Source organism: Apus apus, chromosome 1 (assembly GCF_020740795.1).
Source record: "Apus apus isolate bApuApu2 chromosome 1, bApuApu2.pri.cur, whole genome shotgun sequence".
Taxonomy (NCBI): domain Eukaryota; kingdom Metazoa; phylum Chordata; class Aves; order Apodiformes; family Apodidae; genus Apus; species Apus apus.
The window spans coordinates 125,418,668-125,436,548 of record NC_067282.1 but is presented as its reverse complement, the minus strand read 5'-3'; the positions used below and the strand labels follow the sequence as shown (position 1 = coordinate 125,436,548).

Below are 17,881 nucleotides of genomic sequence, written 5' to 3'. Positions count from 1 at the left end.
GAGTACATGCTGTTTACAAGGCCTAGGTAGCTGGATGCATTTATCTTGAAGAACAGGCTGATTTACACAGTCTTACTTTAGCTAGAGGAGGCAGCAGAGAAAATATAGTCAGTTACTCCTCAGAGATGCAAAGGACAAGAGGCAGTGGTCACTGTTGGTGGCTGAATAAGTCCCAAATGGGGGTGACGAAAAATTTCTTCCCTGAGAGTGCTGCTGTGGGAAGAGTAAGCTGTGGAATTACCAGCTTTGGAAGTGTTCCACATTTGGATGGACAAGGTCTTAAGTGATATGATAGAGGTGTGAAGCTAGTCTTGCTTTGACTGTGGATTTGGACTAGGTGATCTCAAGATGTCCCTTCCAACCTGAATTATTCTGTGAATCCAAATGGTACTGCTGAGTGCTTTCTTGTAGGAGAAGACAGACTGTTAAAATGTCTTCTAGTGTTAAAGAGTGATTAAGGGGGTATGAGATAAGAAGATTTTTTTCTCTTCCTTACCTCTGAGTGTAAATACTTAGTGTTTAGCAAGCCTTTTTGCAGTGCCACTATTGTGCAATGATTGTCTTTGCAAGATGGTAGCGAAAATGAAGTGTCAGTATGAACAAAGAGTAGCAATTGCAGTGTTCACCTTCAAAAGAAATACAAGATTTTTTTAGTAATTACTGTCCTGACAGTTTAATTGCACTGTACAACATATACAACCTTGTGACTCCACCACACTAGCAAAGGCTTACTTTTTTCAGTATGAATTGTGTACACCTGCCAAATGCAGGTCTGTGTAATGCCAAAGCTTAACTGATTTATTTTTTTTTGCAGCTTTGTCAGCCTTTGCAGCCAGTTTTTACTGCAGTGAGGGACTAGACTTAAAAACTGTAAAATACAAAGCTCAAAATGAACCTTGCCTCAGAGTTTATTGTAGCTGTTGTGGTACCCCTCCAGTTCTTTGTGACTGTTCACAATCTCCCTTGGCCCTTGGCATGAAAATTGGTTCAGTTCTACCATGCCAGTTGCAAGCTGAGAGCTGATGCTGAACTACCTTAGTTACTCTCATTTACATGAAATAATGTAGTTATGTACATTTGATCTCATTGCAGAAAAGATAATGTTTGGAGTAAAAAAAAAAATACGTGATAGTGAGTGAACTTTACCTTCCTGACCTGAAAATAACTTTTAACCTCAAGTAGGTTTGTTTATTTAGAGATAGTTAAGGATCAGGACAATTCAAAGCCAGGTTTGGTGGTTTGTCCTTTTTTAGTTCTCTGCCTGCTGAGAGAGGCATTACCGAAGCTAAGATTTAGGTAAGGGTGGTTTTTCCACTTTGAGGAGGACTTTTGGGGCTAATGTACTGGTTAAGTTAGGGTTCACGGGGATTTTGGGGAGATAAGTTTCAATCAGAACATAAGCCCACACAGAGATGTGTATACGAAGAATGTTTTGAATGAGGACTGGATTCCAGGTATAAGTCTGTGCTAGACTCTTGGAGACTTGCTAGCTTGTTAAAACTGTGAAATAAGCATGCACAGCTGAATATTAATATAACTTAATTTTTTGTATATAAACTTAATAGCTTGAACCATCACTACTACTTTCTGTCTTTGGTTTCATCTTAGTATTTATCTTGTGTTCTTGATGGCTCAATGCTGTTAGGATGGAGTGTATTGCTTTGTTCTCTTACCTGGTTTTGTTAGTATTGTAGAAACTTAACAGTTGTGGTAAAAGAATAAATAAATTAGAAATTACTCTGAAAGTTGTTGGGAGTGATCTGTTTGAGCATTTGCTGAGAACTGCAAGACCTGTGTATGGAATGACTGAAATATTTGAGTATTTTGGGATTCTTTTTCCAATGATTACTTGAGGGCAGCCTTTAAAGTGAGCTTCAGCCTCATCTCATAGCCATGCATTCACATTGACTGCTGCTCAGTTGTCATCTTCAATCAAGCTCCCTCTAATGTCTTTAATGAAACAGTGTCTCAGCTTCAGAGGTCTGGCTGTCCTATAAGGCATATAATTTCTTTTAGCTTGGGGTTGTGATTCCAGGAACACCTTGCCTGGTCATGAGAATCAGGTGAAGTTGTTAGCAAGGGGGGTTGGGGGGGAAGTTCAGGATGATACATGAAGGGTCTGCCATCCAGTCAAGTCATGGCCTCTTTATGGTGAGAGTCCATAAATTTACTTGCAGAATGCTCTACACTGGAAGAGGGAGCCTGGGCTGGTTGCACAAACCTGAGATTCATGAGTACAGCTGTCAAACTACCATGTCCTGACTTTTGAGTATTCACATTACAGTTGTGTTTTATGTTGGAGGCTACACTACACACTGTTAGAGGTGAAGTTGTGACTGCCCAGCTCCAGTTCTGTCTTTTACAATTTAAGATTCTGCCAAAAGCAGAATGAGTTAGCTCTGGCTTTTTTTTTTTTACTTTTATGGTTGACCTCATTACAGATTTCTCCCTTCCTTCCCCACCTTCCCCTCCATTCAGACTCCAAGATCTCCCCTGTGTCCCTCTGTTAGATATGTGCAGGTTAAAAGCATGGCACGCGGTGCCTTTTTATTGCGGGAAAAGAAGAGTGGCTAAAATCTGACACTGTTGCCGTGTTGCAGCTTCATCTATAGCAAGAGGTAGATTTTTTGTTTTGTTAAGCGGCCAAGATAAACTAGAACTGACCACTGAATGACTTAGATTCATCACCCTCTGTATTTTAAAGCTTAAAAAAGAAGTTTAGCTAGCTTTCTGCGTGTTCATCCCATTCTTTGACTCTTGTGACAGCTTATAGTGTGCACTTACCTGTGTTGACATGCTGAAATGAGACTTTTAAAAATCTCAGGGAGACCTGATCCTCTTAGGAACAGAAGAATTGTTTGTTATTTTTTTTAATCTGTAGGAATAAGTTTATATTTGGGACTCTACCGAGTTGTTTTTCCTCTACTTACAGCAGGCAGTCCTAGTTTAACATAGAATAGGGTTACTACTAAGGGTGGAAACTGTTGTCAGCCCCCATGGCTCCTGAGAGTAGCCCTTTAATTTGGGATCTTTCAGAAATTTACTCCTGGAGAGATTAAAGCAACCCTTAGTCTGTGCAGCTGGTGAATCTCTAGGGGCAGATGGATTGCCTTTAAATAATTGCTAATGCCCATTTTTGCAAATAAATTATATTCCTTTCCTTGTGGAATGTCCTGCGTTCTGACAAATAAACCCCTTTATGGGCTTCACATTCCAGTAGGGAAAAAAAAATGCAGAACATGATGATAGGAAAGACTGGAATTTGTTGTGTCATTTCTTCTGTTAAATTTGTTTTTCAAGAAGACAACAGTTATCAGATTAGAAAGGATAACTACCAAGTTAATTCACTGAGATCAGACAGGCTTTATGGTCTGTAGGTACTCAATTGGTAGGATGAGGATGTTCCTAATTTGTCAAATGTAGCTACTAATAAGAAACACATCTTTTGTTTGTCCTCTTTATCAGAGTGATAGCAATTTCAAGTCACCAGTTTTTCTGTACCTGCAATTATATTTGTATTGTAAGTCATTCACTACCTGTCCTTGGAGAGCTCTGCAACACAGAGTTCAGTGTCAGTCTTTCACACTCCGGGGAGGAACTGTGCTGTGAGAGGGAATCACGCAGCCTGTCTTTGGAATCAGAGACTGACTCAAGTTTTGGATATCCAGATAGAATCACAGGAAGGTTTAGTTTGGAAGGAGACGCTGGGGAATATATGGTCCAACCTTCTGTTAAAAGCAAGGCCTCGGTTTAGGTTATCCAGGCCCTTGCTAAGCTGAGTCTTGAATATTTCCAGTGAGGGAAGTTTCTACCATCTCTATAAGCAATCTATTCCAATGTTTAATGTTCACTTACTGAAGGTTTTTTTTTCCCTTGTATCCAGACCAAAATTTCCCCATAGCAACTTATTTCTTGTCCTGCCAACATACATCCTTGTGAACTGCCTTTTAGCTACTGGAAGACATTGACTGCCCTTCTGGAATGTGAGTCTTTTAGGTGTTTAGGCAGAACATAAGTCCCGACCTTAATACCTGCCTAAAGCCCGAATACTAACATTTTATGAGCTGAAAGTTTTTTTTCAAAATAGTGTGTAGTATCCCTTGAGGGTATCTTCATTTGGAATTCTGTCCCTTAGCGTGTATCTTTTGTCTTCTATAAGTCAATGCTTTAAGATTTTCCAGTATTAGGAAATGTGCATCAATATTGGGTATCTGGTTTTTCATTTCAGAGGGTCCTTGGTTGCTTTAAAAGTGTGGCTTACAGATTGTGCTTAAGAGCTACTGGTGATCAGCCTTCTTAAATCTAAGGCTGAATCTAGTGAATGGCGCTTTGGAGCAGCCATGTAGCGGTGTACCATGCCAGACCTTAAGTGGTCTGGTGTTGTTTTTTTTTCTGCTTGAGAATGCAGGATGCTGTGTAGAAATCTGTTTTGCATTCTTTGGCTTTTAAGTATTTTTTCTCTATATTAAAATAAAAATAATAATATTTAAATACGAAAAATGTTTAAAATGTATCACAGTATTTCTGTGATAGAAATTTTGAAGGCTCTGGTACCTGGAAACAATTCATTAGGGAACAACTCATAGGGAAGAATTCATTACTCCCCCCCTTGCCCCTTCCTGCCTACATCTTGATATTGATGTAGTCTTTAAGATTGCAATTAGAGATCATCGATATTTGAGAGAAACATAGCAGGTGTATTAGGCAGGCACAAAACTGAGGCATCTGTCTAAATGGAGCTAAAAGTGCTACAGAATAGTAGTAGGCACTCCTTAGGAGGCACTGAACTACACTAAGGTTTCTTTGAAAGGATCAACACACTATTATTAGTCTTTTTTGCAGCATAATACGTAAATCTGGTCTCAAATTCCTGGACAGGTGCAAAGCATCATTCTATTTGGAATAATATTCTGTGTAGAAAGACAAATTGCACCTTGCAATTCATCAGTCCTGTTCCCTTTGTATGTTTAGAGATCTTTAACTCCTGATTCTGTTGATTATGTTTCTATTGTTTTTTATTTTCTTTAAACTAACAGAGTTCCAGGGTTGTTTGTTTGTTTGTTTTCTTCTTTAGTTTCAGTCTCAGGTCAAATTACTTAGCATAGTGACAATTTCTCAACTTTTGTTTTCAGTGTCTGAGGCAGAAAGCATTGAAGTTGATTTAAAAGGAAAAAACACAGGGAACTGAGCTGGCTTAATTTAGCAGTCCTTGGAATATAAGAAACATGGGATTACAGAGTGCAGTTTATGTAGTCAGGTTCTGGTTGGAATAATGTTTAAAGCTGTGTTATTTGAGTGTAGCTTTTCTTCAAAGAGAGAAAAACACAATCTTTTCATTATTGTATTTGCCACATTATCTCGCTTCAGCTTGCAGTAGAAGGAAGTAACCCCATTACTGGTAAATATTTAATATAGCAGTTTCCTTGCTATTGGAATACAAAGTACTGTGTAATAAAACCAGCAGCATGGTAGAAGGCTGGGGTGGAGAAGACCGGCAGATGTTATTGCTGGGCCACTCTGCATCATCTTTGAAAGGTCATGGAGAATGGGAGAGGTCCCTGAAGACTGGATGAAGGCCAATATCACTCCAGTCTTCAAAAAGGGCAAGAAGGAGGACCTAGGGAACTACAGGTTGGTTAGTCTCCCCTCTGTCCCTGGGAAAGTGATGGAACGACTTGTTTGGGATGTCATCTCTAAACACGTTGAAGAACAGGAAGTTATTGGGAGTGGTCAGCATGGATTTACCAAGGGTAAATCATGCTTGACCAACCTGCTAGCCTTCTATGACATCCTGACTAGTTAGCTGGATGAGGGGAGGGCAGCAGATTTCATCTACCTTGACTTCAGCAAGGCTTTTGACACTGTCTCCCATAACATCCTCATTAGGAAACTGAGGGAGTGTGGGCTAGATGAGTGGACAGTGAGGTGGATTGACAGCTGGCTGTGTGACAGAACTCAGAGGGTTGTGATCAATGGACCAGGGTCAAGAGAGACAGGAACTACTAGAGAGAGTCCAGTGGAGGGCAACAAAGATGATTGGGGGATTGGAGAATCTCTTTTATGATGGAAGGCTGAGAGAGCTGAGACTCATTAGCCTGGAGATGAGAAGGCTGAGGGGATACCTTATTAATGCCTATAAGTATCTAAAGGGTGGGTGTCAGGAGGTTGGAGCCAGACTCTTTTCAGTAGTTCTCAGTTCACAGAATCACAGAATGTTAGGGGTTGGAGCTCATGTTAAGGTGGAACTACTTCCTGTGCTTGAGTTTGAGTCCATTGCCCCTTGTCCTATCACAGGGCACAAGTGAAAAGAGCTCATCCCCCAGGATGAAGGGCAATGGGCACAAGCTGCAACATAGGAAGTTCCATTTAAATATGAGAAAAAACCTCTTTATGGTGAGGGTGACGGAGCACTGGAACAGGCTGCCCAGGGAGGTTGTGGAGTCTCCTTCTCTGGAGATATTCAAGACCTGCCTGGCTGCAGCCCTGAGTTGTGTGTTCAGGGGGGTTAGACTAGATGACCTCTAGAGGTCCCTTCCAACTCTGACAATGTCATGATTCCGTGAAGACTGAGATGGGATCAGCTTAGAAAAGCTGCGTTTCAGATATGGGATTGGATGAGGAGTTCCTAAAACTCTGAGAAGTGTCTGGGTGGCCTGAGAGAAATTTATGTTTGGCAGGAAGCTTGGCAGGAAAGAGACTAGTGCAATGTAAGAAATGTGTGTATGAGAAAAATAACACAGAAGGTGAACCCATAGGGTGGATGAAATCCAGGGAGCATTAATGAACAAACCTGAATATATGTGTTTTTTACACACTGACATTATAGGGTTAAAATAATAACAAAAGCAAACAAAACATTACCACGTGGATTATATTATTGCAGATTTTCTATTAACTTGTTCTTCAGAAGAGAAGAAGTCTGGAAAGCCCTTTCAGAAAATCTGGTTAGCTTTGAAATTTGTATAGATTTGGACATCTAGGGGACAAGCGAGAAAGATCATATGTATATCATTTCTATGGGCATCAAATTTGACTCCTACAAGGCATATTTGGACCAATAGTAGCGCAGTCTACCTTTATGTGATACTGCCTTTTGGAAGCCTTTAGTTTAGTTCATGTTGCATAAAAACACATAATTCACTAAGCATTTATGACCATGTATTTGATAGATTCCACTGAACCAATCTTCAGAGCATAGCAGGAAGCATCATGTTCTGAAACAAAATACCAACATCCCAATTAATTTGTAAATGTAAAAGATCTGCCTGTGAAGAATTAACAAAGTGCTACTTCTAAAGGACAATTGATATTTCATACTGTAACTACCACTAGTGGTTTTCCGCTGAGAAAACCACTTTTTTATCTTTCAGGTGCTCCTATTAGGAATTTTTTCAAGGTTCTTAGTTTCTGTCTGCAGATCAAGGATATTTCGGTTTTGTCATTTCTGAGAGACACTGATGGTACAAACAAACTTTTTAAAAACTCAAGTGAATGTGGGCTTGGCTTTTGGGAGAGAATCAAACATGCTTGCATCCATTCTTTACACCCCATATTAGGCTCTGAATGCCTGGTATTGCAGCTAGCACACTGCATTCTCACCAAGTGTAAACAAGTCCTCCTTAATGCGGGTAAGGTCATAAAGCTATGTTTTGCTGTTATACTTCTGCCTTTACAAAAGCTCATTAGTTGATATATGGTAAATTTTAGTAGCTCATACTGTAAATGAAGTCACTGAACTGCTGCTTTGATTTTGTGGGCTCACAGACAGGTCATGTCAAACTGTATTTTTTCCCCTTTCTTTTCCTCCTTTGTCATTTTTAATCTCTCACACCCAAGTAACAAGGTCTGACACAGATCACAAAGCTCAGGAGCACTGTTACATAAACCTTCTGGATTATAGTAAGAGGTTTACCTTGGTTTCATTTTACACCCTTTCTTGTATCTCATGCAGAGTACATGAGAACCATTTAGCCTCATTCTCATGAGATGAGTAAGGTGGCTAAAGTGTCTGCCTCCTCCTGGGATTTAAATATGACTTTGTTGTTGGCAAAGCAGAAAGCATTAATTGCATGACTTTTACATTACAGACACATCCTATTTTTAATGTTGAAATTGACCATATTGCACAGTGTTACTGCACAACATGCAAGGAGCTTTATTGTGAGGGTAGATAAACTTTATTGCAAGGACAGATGCAGATGCTCAGATAGGATTGTTTTTATAAATCTAAAGAGCTTCAAGACAGGAGGGAGTCTGTGGATTTCACTCTGGCTAGTTGTGGAAGTTTGTTGAAAGCCATAGAAGAGTTTGGTCCAAACCAGTGGGATGAAATGTGGCTGTTACACAGTGGTTTGATGAGAATTTGTGAAGTGCTAATGACACTTCAAGTATGTTTCAAAAGTTACCATGAATTATTAAAAAAAAAATTATCCTGAATTCAGGAGTATCTCCCTTGAAAGACACAAGGAGCTATGTGAGGGGAATTGTTAGGCAATGTAGCTTGTTGTAGCTTGTTACCATGGTTAGTAAACCTCAGGGAGGGCTGGGAATAGGCTGGGGACTGGGGGACTGAGTGACTGTAGAGGCTTCCCATCCTTGTTTCCAGATATTTCCACCCTAGGTCATGTTGGGGGCCCAGCAGAGAGGAACCTTGTATTGTGGCTTGAACTCAGCCTACTCTGTTGACAGCTTTCAGCTGTGAGGCTACTGGCTCTGGGCAGGTACTTTTTGACAGTCTGACTCCTTAATGAAAGCTCTGTCTCTTTGACCTGAAGGTGGAACCTGGCATGAGGGTTTGCTTGGAAATTCAGCTCTTAAACAGCCTTTTTCTACCTCGCACACCTCAGAGGGGATTTCTCTCCAGTAAGGTAATCAGTCTGCCACTGAAGTTGGAGGCTGGGGCTGATGATGAGTTAATGTGGAAGGGAGCCTAAAATAATTGTTGCCCATCGTAGACATGTGGGACTCTGCCAGCCCTGACACAGTGATTTTAAATGTCTCCATTTGTGGAATCACACCTGTTTATGCTTAAGTGCCAAAAAATTAGTATTTTAGCAATGAAGGAATTAATTACGAAAGGAACGTGCCTAGAAATGTTCCTTCATGGCATAATTTGGGAGGTTTCAGAGATGTCTGCTGCCTTTTAAAAAAGAATGCTTACATCATTCACATTGTTCTTTCTTCAGGTGGAGCCATGTGGATGAGGGTTGTTTATTTACTTTGTTTGTATTAAAGTTTAATAATTCTGCTAATAGATAGCAGCTGTCAATTCATTCAGAACAGCAAACTGCTGGTGAAAGACAGTCTCTTTAAAACCTGATGTTGTTCAGAGGTTTGTACACATTGGACAGGGTTAGAAGAGCTCTTGTATTAATGAAGTTCTCCTGCACTATCCAAGAAGAAGAGATGCCATCTCTCTTGATAGGCAGAAACTTTCTGCTGTTTGCTAGCTTTCTTTAATCTGTAGTCAACTGAGGGTACATAAAAATCTAAACTGTCATTTCAAGAAGGGTGGAAGAGAAGCACTCTGATTGTGTATCTTACCTCCACAAAAAAGAAAAACAAAACAAAACAAAACAACAAACAGTAAATAAAAAGAACCCTTCTTACCTCCTTGCCCCTGCTTTCTTTTTTTTTGGTCTTTAATTTATAAAGCATGATTTGTGATGTTTCATCTCATGGGGTTGTCAGCTATATGATATTGCTGCCTTTCTGCCAATGGTTGACAGCTTTCTTCTCTCTTTATCTTGTCTTCTCTGTGCAGTAAAAAACACTTCTCTGCATATGCTTTTTGGTGTACTGGGAGGGGACAGCAGTTGGTATTGCACATATATTTGCATAATTGATGACCAAGGCTTTGTTTGGTTTATGTTAGCTTCTTTACAAGGGGTCCCTGACTTGAAGATGGGCTTAGTGATTATTTTACAAGTAGCTGGTATTAAACTAATGCACTTGAAGTGAGAAAAGCCTTTTCCTCCCACAGGTAAGATACAGAATTTAAACTATAAAGACTTCCGTGTTTGGCTCCCTGTTTGAGCTTTTCAGAGACCAAATTTTGAATCTGAAATACAAAAGCAGTATAGGAATTATGAGGAAAAGTCTATTGGATCTGAATTACTTCACTTTCATAAATCACAGAATCTCTAAAGTGTGAAGGCACCTCTAGAGATCATCTAGTCCAGCTCTCCCACTGAAATAGGATAACTTAGAGCACTTCACACAGGACTGCATTCAAGCAGTTTTTGATTGTCTCCAGAGATGGAGACTCCACAACCTCCCTGGGCAGCCTATTAAAAGGTGTTGACAAAAACAGTATTTATTAAATTTATATTTAATTTGAATATTAACTCTTGTCCTTTAAAAAGAAGATCAGCAGATTGGAAAAGTTTCTGGTATAAACATAACTCAATTAGAAAGAAGCTCTGAGATGGTTATCTGAAATTACTTGGGAGTCAGAGAGTTCTCAAAAACGGAAGATACTGAAAAGATAAGTGTTTACATTAATGCAGGACAAATGACATGGAATGTAATAGAGGATTACAAAATAAGAAATTATGAAATGTGTATGAATGTCTGAACAGAGGATGGAACTGAAAGGCTTAATATGGACAATGATTAAGAGGAAGCTGCTGTGTATTTTAACATACGGAACCTATGGAACTCACTGCTGTGAGATATTGAGGCTAAGTTCTCAGCAGAATTTAAGAAGGATTATCTGTTGATGGAGATGAAACAATTTATTCATTGCTATAAAAGATGAGATGTAATTAAAAGGGATACAGATTATTATGCTAAAAGGCATAAACAGACTGTTCCAAAGCATCTGCTGCCTAGTAGGATAGGCCTGTCTACTTAGACTTTTACTGTTCTCTTGGCCCTCATATTTTCTATTTTCTCCCACCTGAAAGCAGGAGAATTGTTAAGGTAGTTTTGGGATATTAAAAAAAAAGTCAAATGTAGTTATTATATCCAAAGCCAGCTATTAAAGGATTGTTTTCTGCCTGAATTGTAGTCTGTTATGCCTCTTGACTTGATCTCCATATATACCTTGCCATGTCCAAGAAGACTCTGACTTTCAGGGCTTCTCAGAAACAAACAATAATTAGACTTTCTGGATTTTAGGTCTTAAAGGTGAAAATATAAATAGTGAGTTATATTCTGACACGATCTTCAGAGGGCTTCTTCCTGATTTAGCATAGTTCATGATGTTTGTCAAGTGAAAGCAAAATCCTCAAAGATCCTTGTGCTAGTGCAAATATTTGGATTTAAAAGTTTAAATGCTGGTAGCAGGATTAGCATGATTTATAAGGTTACGTTTTTCTGTTGCTTTGGAAACTCAGGAATCCTTTCTGCTCAGTCTGAGGGCCTCTGAGCAACTGCTGCTATGATGGTGTGACTTAATCACAATTTCTTAACTTTGGGACCCCATAGTGCACTTTGATCCTTATCTCCCATGTACATTAGCATATCAAATAATCATCTGCATCTGTTTGCAGTGAGTTGAGGTCCTGGACATGGTTTACAACAAACGCCTCTGTACGATTTTGAGACAGAATCATACTCTGTCTCTAGTGGGAAATCCTAAATGAGAAATCTTGCCCACACACACACTTTTGGCAGTAAATGCTTTTTAATGGAAGTCCCAGGGACCAAGAGACATAAAATGTTTGGCATTGTGGAAAGGGGGTCTTATTTTCTGGATCACCTCTCCAGTTAGGGCAGCTCTCTAGTTAGGGCTTCAGTCAGAAGGATAAACTGTTCTTATTGGTATAAGTATAAACTAGAAGGTATTAGTTTAGGCCATTCAAAGAGATTTTACCTCTTTGCCTTGTGGGGGCAAGGAACATTTCTCTGTTGCAGATGGAACAACTGTGAGCAGTTATGCTAGTGCCCTTGTGTTAGAGGAAATAAACATATTATTTTCTCTCCAGTAACAATTTCAAGAAAAGGTAATTTCTTTGGGTGATATCAGGACTGGTGAAGGTGTGTTTGGATTGAGGTGGCTAGACACTCAATTCCTATGTGAGAACAGATCCTTTACTCATAAATCTCAAAGTCAGTGTCTTCTCACACAGTTCCTGCAGCCTGGAGTGCTGTCCCACTCCTGTGTCTTTGCCAGGCCTCCTTTTCTTCAGCCATGCCAATGCCGGATGAAGTCCCAGAATGTGGAGTTCAACCTCTAAGAACCCATCAGAGTTTCTGTGTTTTCCTTCTAGCTTACACTGTGTGCACATTTACCTGTCCCAAGTCCTTTTACCTGGCCTCTGGAGGTGACTTTTTTCTGCACGTGGAACTGAGAGATGCCTGTTCGTCCTGCAACAGGCTGTAGACAGAAGGGCATGAAGTTGTCTCTGAACTCTCTCTCACAAATCATTAGAAGGGTTGGATTGCAGGTACCAGATGTGAATAAGTCTGCTTCTTAATGAATCCAGTCTCCCCCTCCATTGTCTGTGTGTCCATAAAACAGGCAAGGAAGTGGTGGTTTTATAAAGGTATGATAAATGGCTGCTGTTCATGCTAGTAGGGAAATGAAGTACGCATTTCACTCTTCCCTAAACACTTTGTAGTAATTCTTCTTAGCATTTATACCAAACAAGCTATTTGTATATGCTCTACATAATGTGGGAAGCTATGTCAGTGATTGGAGCCTCCAAAACTGAAGTTCTTTCTGTTTCTACTGGAAGACTTTTCCTGTTGGAAAATGGAAGTGTGTCAAAGGTAAAATACGGCTTAGGTTATTTGGTTTGGAAAAAAAACACAGGCAGGATTCAAAACTTGTCTACCATGTAAAGTTGTTCTTTAAACCTACCTTCTTTCTGTCCAATCTCATGATGGGCAGAATGCTTTGGATTTTTAGCATGTAAGCGTGGGAGCTTGGAAGGCCCCAGAATGTAGGATACAACCCTCAGATCATCCAGTTGTTTTTTTATAAATCCTGCAGCCTTGGCAACCCTGGGAACTCCATGTATTTTGCCTTAATGGAGCTCTTTGTTGTTGAACCAGGAGCATGTAAGTTCTGAGAACTACATGGTCTTGTCTTTCATGTGCCACTAATTTCACTTTGTAGAAACCTTTTCATTTTTTGGATATTTTTCCCATTTAAGCTTATTAAAAAATAAATTATGTGGGTTTTTTTTGTTTTGTTTTTATTAATCTGAACTTTCATGTATATACAACTCTATGCCAGAGTCATAAGCTATTCCTTCCAGCTCTTGTTCAATTTATCCTTCTCATGGCCTTCCAGGATTTAGAAAGATGTAGTCACTGAGTTTATACTCAGCGATTTTGGTTCTTTGTCTACCTTTGTACCATGAGGAAGGCTTGTATAAATGAGTTCTTGGTCAATATAAGTCAAAAGAAAAGAATGAATTTAAGAACCATATCCCTCAAACATTTGTTAGTGTGTGCATCTGTGTGTTTCTCTGCAGGGCTCAATATTGTTCTGAAGTCATGTGGCAGAGTCACTAGAACTCATGATTTCTAAAAATAATTGAGAATGGTTAGTGTACCAGCTGAGGCCACGTGAGGTGCAGATTCAGTTTGCTTCTCTGCCAGCAATTTCCTATTAATCCTCGCAAATGTCTTGGTCCTCGAGTTCCCCATATTTAAAATGGTGACAGTAGCACTATGCTACGTAATAGAAATTGCAAGGTAAAATATATGTTGTAAAATGGCTCATATATTGTGGTGACTGGAATTTTTATTTTCTCTTTTTAAAAACTCCTAGAGTTTTGTATTTTCAAGTCAAGAGTCATGGGGAACCATAACAAAAACATAAGGTATCTTTACTCAGTCTTCAGTGTTCATTCCTGTTCTTCCTTAATGTAGTCCCCCTCCATCTCACTGGATCAGCAAGATCATTTAAGGGGAATTTCTTGTAAAATGGATTTGGAGCTTTCATAAGAGGAAAAATAAGCATATTTTTTATATATTGCTGAAAGATGTTTTTTGTCTGTATTATCTCTTTATAGATACATGGTTATAAATATGTGGATAAACTTGGTCAGCGTTTGTTCCATTTTGCAGCATGGTTCCATGAGCCAGTTGTGCAAAAACAGCTGAAGAGAGCAGAAGCAAACGGATTTGGGAGCACTCTAGCTGAGCATAATTGGCACTCAAATTATGGTGAGATAGAACTACAGGCTGAGACAAAATATTAAATAATTTGTGACTTCCAATAAAACCTGAAGTACTTGAGATCTGTTTTTTGAGGATTATAGTAGACTGTTCCTGGGAAGGAACTAAGTAAATTGCTTTCAGTAGGAGAACCAGTGTATGTTGTTTGGGCGTTATTACTAATACCCTTCCTTAGCATTTTTCTGCCACACCAGAAATGCGATATCCATTTTCATATCTGCTATCTGAAAGTGGCCTAAATTCTTACCCTCACTACTTGGCTGAGCCATTTAGATGCGATGGACTGATTTTTGTTGCCTCATCCCAGACATTTGTGTGTGGGACTGAAATTATTTTTCTTGGTGTGGAGACATCTTTCAACAACAAAATTCTGTGATTCAGTAATCAAAAATTAATGGAGTACAGAGTGAGTTTCTGAATGTTTTTCATGCTCTAGTTACTTAACATAGGTGAGATCTGTAGCAAAGCAAAATCATAGAGTCAAAGAACAGTTTGGGTTGGAAGGGACCTTAAAGATCCTCTAGTTCCAACCCCCCACCATGGCCAGGGACACCTTCCAATAGATCAGGATGCTCAGAGCCACATCCAACCTGCCCTTGAACACTTCCAGGGATGGGGCAGCCACAACTTCCCTGGGCAACATGTTCCAGTGTCTCACCGCCCTTACACTAAAGAATTTCTTCCAAATGTCTAACCTAAATCTCCTCTCTTCCAGTTTTGATCCATTACCCCTTGACTTTTTATTACCAGCCCTTGTTACACTGTTAAATGGTACTACCAAAAGGTGCTGTTGAAAGGCCTTACAGCAACACCCGCCACTGAAGTCTCAAGCAGAGGCAGAGCTAAGTGCAATGACTAGTCAAAACATAGCTGGATGATCTGATTACAGCTTTTTCACTCATCCTTTCTGCCCCCCCCCCTCCCCCCCCCCCCCCCAAGTAAATAAGCAGTTCTGTGTCCTTTATTAACTGAGCTACATAAATGTTCATTTAGAGTTCCAGCAGGAGGAAGTGTCAACTAATCTGTAAAGCTGCTCTGTGGCTGCATCTTCAAGTGGTGGAAGTTCACTGAAGCTTGTGAAGTCTCTGTGGTGACAACAGAATAACTGTGAGAGTGTCATGTGTTTCCTTTGCACACAGCAAGAGGGGAGGCTGATCTAGAACTCTGTTTGCCCTGAAGCTTGTTGATCAAGCTTGGATTTTGAAGCTAACTATTGGCTGTACTGTGTCCAGTTCTGGAGCCCCCAACACAGGAAGGACACAGAGGTCTTGGAGGGAGTCCAGAGAAGGACCATGAAGATGATCAGAGGGCTGGAGCAGCTCTTCTATGAAGACAGGCTTGGGGCTATTCAGTGTGGAGAAGAGAAGGCTCCAGGGAGACCTCATAGGGACCTTCCAGTACCTGAAGGGGCTACAGGAAAGCTGGGGAGGGGCTTTCTACAAGGGCATATAGTGATAGGACGGGGGGTAATGGTTTTAAACTGAAAGAGGGGAGATTTAGGTTAGACATAATGGAGAAATTCTTTACTATGAGGGTAGAGAGACACTGGAACAGCCTGCCCAGGGAGGTTGTGGAATCCCGATCCCGTTAAGTGTTCAAGGGCAGGTCGGACGGGGCTCTGAGCAACTTGGTCTAGTGGGAGGTGTCGCTGCCAATGCTGGAGGGTTGGAACTAGATGATCTTTAATGTCCCTCCCAACCCAACCCATTCTATGATTCTGTACGTGTGTCTTTGGTTACTCATTCTGAAGTATAAACTGTGATGTAGACCAGTCCTGGAGAACTCTTAAAGGAAGATGCATTGGAGTTAATGGTAAAGAAAACTAATCTTTTGTGGTATTTGAAGGCAAAAATAGAAAACTTTTATATCGTCTAATAATGAAAGTTTGAAAAAAATAAGCTTAGAGGAAGAGTTTAAAAACTGACTGTGGAGTTAAACTGACTTGTTTCTTACAAAATATTTCAGTTTTTTAACCTTGAGGAGAGCAGATTAATTATTGTCATATAACTTTATATGGGAAGCTAAGACGAATATATTGCATTAGTTTTCACAAGTGCACAGTGTGGGGGTTTTTTTTGGTGAAGCTAGTCTACGTCAGTGTAAATTTTATGGCAAACCAGTGGATGCAGCAGAAAAAATGCTTTAAAATACTTGTGCATAGTCATAATTTTAGGCTGAAAGCTCAATTTCGTGTGACAATTAAAAACCACTGAAAGTATCTAGCTGCAGCATAGGATTGCAGTGGCAAAACTTCACACCGCCAGCAAGTGGATATTCAAACAGAAGAGGTTTTTCAGACTGCTAAAACCATACTCTGACAGTTGCCTTATCCTGCAGGCTCCTGTGTCCAAGGCAGGTACCTGGCCATGGTGTAAAAGTCTCTTCCATGTGTTTTGGTTTGGTTTGTTTTTTTTTCTGAGAAAGTTGGTTCTTGATGACTGCTCACTTTGAAGTGTGTATGTGTACCATACATATATATGTACAGAAGTGGCCAACTTTACTTTGGTCTCTGCTAATTTCTTTTATTTTACTTGAGTGTTTTGTGTGTAGCCTTTTCTGCTGCGTAGTCACCTTGTATTTGCCTTTCTGATGGACATGTTTGATGCAGGTAGTTCTGAAATTACTTTTGACAAGCAAAGTGAATAAACACTCTTGATACAGTCTTGGGCCTGCCTGTTGTTAAAATGTTGTTGCAGAGTGAAAGGAGGTGACAGAGAGATGTTATATGTACAAATACTTGATATTTCTTGGCATAAAGTACTTTTATGGTGGAGGATCTTTTCCCAGGAAAAGCCTGTCAAGAAAGGTACAGCACTACATTAGGGTGTTAATTCTGATGTTGTTACATAAAAATTATATTAAGGGGCTTTTGGGCAAAGATATCCAGGATTGAATAAATGCTATATTATCTTTCCTGAAAGATACCTGATAAAATAATTAGGTGTGTGTTATAAAGTGCATGTGAAAGGGTCAGCTGAAAATAGTTTATGATTTTTTGCTTCTCCTGGTAGCTGTATTTCTTTCATAGTGGCCTCCTAATATGACTTCTTTCTTTACAAAAATAATAATCTGCATTTAAAAATCTGCTGTATCACTTTGTACCGGCAGTGTGCTGCTTTTATGCTTATGACAATATGACAAATTTGGAAGCACCAGGGTGACCTAAAGTATTTCTCTTCCTTTTCTCCAGGCACTTGCACACAAACACCCGTGCACAGTTGTGCTCTCTCTGTTTCAGAGTTCTAGCAGGTATGCTGCACTACTGTCTGGAAAAGAAATGTGGCATTTGGGTCAGTGTTTCTAGTTTGTAGACTACCTGCAATGTAATCTGGCTTATTGCCATACGTGAGAACAATCTTTGACACATTATTTCAATAGAGTGTAAATGGCTGCAGGTTCAGATATCCTTACATTTTGAGAGGCTTAAGAGTTGACTGATGATGCCGTAAGACACAGCTCAGCTTTTCTGGTTATGGTTAATTATGTCACAAGTGATGGCATCATAGTAGGTGCATGTATAAATTAGAAGGGTGCCAATTTAGTGTATGCTGTTTGCTAGTTTATTCCAGTTCCTTGTCCCAAGACATTTGTTTAAGCCAGAATTTTTTTTTTTTAAAAAGTAAATCACTGTTAATTTAATAAGCAGGGAGAGGTTAGCACTTGTCTATCTAATCCATACTTTTCCAGTATTTTATAGCAGTAAAGAAGTATGACTGTCTCACAGTTCTAGTTCATAAACAGCTAA

At 39.7% G+C, this 17,881-nt stretch overlaps 1 protein-coding gene across 3 annotated transcripts in view; it reads left to right on the top strand.

Moving 5' to 3' along the window:
- Positions 1–17,881, top strand: part of TSPAN9 (tetraspanin 9) — a 173,568-nt gene that overhangs the window by 60,578 nt on the left and 95,109 nt on the right. The window contains exon 1 of one of the 3 annotated variants that reach the window (XM_051621823.1): positions 17,366–17,385. The exons of the other annotated variants lie outside the window; for them this stretch is intronic. The gene's annotated coding sequence lies outside the window, so the exon portion shown is untranslated. Of the gene's footprint in view, positions 1–17,365; positions 17,386–17,881 lie in introns of those variants that run through there. 3 annotated transcript variants of the gene reach the window in all.